The sequence below is a fragment of the Triturus cristatus genome, chromosome 9, assembly GCF_964204655.1.
Source record: "Triturus cristatus chromosome 9, aTriCri1.1, whole genome shotgun sequence".
NCBI lineage: Eukaryota > Metazoa > Chordata > Amphibia > Caudata > Salamandridae > Triturus > Triturus cristatus.
The window spans coordinates 1,108,673,557-1,108,675,262 of NC_140592.1; the positions used below are offsets into that span (position 1 = coordinate 1,108,673,557).

At 40.3% G+C, this 1,706-nt stretch overlaps 1 pseudogene; it reads left to right on the forward strand.

Annotated features, from left to right (window-relative positions):
* The first annotated feature begins 239 nt into the window (after nt 1-239).
* On the forward strand, nt 240-1,465 carry LOC146799460 (leucine-rich repeat protein 1 pseudogene; annotated as a pseudogene).
* The last annotated feature ends 241 nt before the right edge of the window (nt 1,466-1,706 follow it).

The following is a 1,706-nucleotide window of genomic DNA, read 5'->3' on the forward strand; positions in this document are numbered from 1 at the left end:
GTTATGGAAGAGAGCTACAGGTGCTTCGCCCAGCTCTGAGGGGTAGCATATACAGAATAATAATGAGGGTTTTTGAAACATGGTCTGGATTAGCCGTTTCATGCTCTACTACCTATTATCATGCCACTTTTCATTTAACATTGATGTTTTAGAATATATTCCAACTTAGAATGTCTGCTCTTGTTTATAGGCAAATGTAAACATTTTGAAGACCATCCGTTCATCAGTAAGACTGACAAACCAACCAAGGATGTGATGTTGAATCGTTACCTCTATCTTCACGTACATCAGCAGAGACCTCCGAAATAGAAAAGCCTAGAACCAAAATGATCATTACATCCAAAAAAGATTACCCACTAACCAAAAGCTTCCCTTACTCCTTGGCACACCTCCAGACCTCTTACTATAAGCTTGCAAGAATTGACATGCAAACGCTCTGCTTTAAAAAAAAACGTAGTAAACTTTTCTCTGAGCCACAAACACATCAAAAAACTGCCTGCAACAATTGGAGATCTTACCTGGCTCCAGGAACTGAACTGGTATAGCAATAATTTATAGTCCTTTCTGGTTGCATTGTGTGTATTTACATTACAGAATTCTCTGCAGTGCTTGGAACGTAGTCAGAACAAATTTAAAGCACTTCCTGTTCAGTTTTGCCATTTGAAGGAACTTAGGGCCATATGTAGGTAGCCTAATACTGGTCGGTAACGGCCGATTTTCGGTAAATATCCCGTTACCGACCGGTATTTAGGCTTGTGCTATGTAGGGGGAACATTTCAGGATTCGGTAATTTACCGAATCGGTAAAATTACCGAATCGGTAATTTTACCGATTCGGTAAATACCGAATCCTGAAATGAGATGTAGGTGACACTCAAATGAGTGATGTGTAGGGAAAATAATTCGGTATTTAGCACCAAATATATGTTGGTGCTAAATACCGAATTCATTGCAAAAAGCAATATTTTGCTGGACTAACAGTGCCATGTGGCAGACATACATGCCCTTAGGGCATGTATGTGCGCCACATGTGCACACATGCAGGAATCAGGGGTGCAACAGGGTGTCAATGTGACACCCTGCCACCCTTGAATGTGCTCCCCCCATTACAGAATCGGTATTTACCGATTCGGTAATGAGGCATACCTTCCAATTGATTCCTATGGGCCTCCAGGCCCATAGGAATCAATGGGAAGGTATGCCTCATTACCGAATCGGTAAATACCGATTCGGTAATTACCGCATTTCTCCGATTCGGTAATAATTACCGAATGAATACCTACATACGAGTTACCACTTTTTAAATACCGAATCGGTAAAGTTCGGTATTTAAGAAGTGGTAACTTGTATGCTACCTACATATGGCCCCAAGTCACTTAAAGCTAGATGAGAACAAGCTGATATGGATTCCGTTCAAGTTCGGGCAACTCTCTAAGCTCTGTTTCCTGTCAGCAGCATGCAACTGACATCATTTTTTTCCCTCAAAGCATTCAGCTAAAGATACCATTGACATTATTGGTGTCTGCAGCCAGAGCAACACTAAACTACAGATAAGAATGGCTAGCTTAATTTTTTTAAGAGGTCTTTAGATCTTTACAGTTAAAACATGTTATTAAGGCAATACAAATAAGAAAGCGTCATTTTAAGATTCTGCATTTGTTTTTCTTGGCAAAGAGCAATACTTTTGAAGATTAGAGGTAGCAGCAG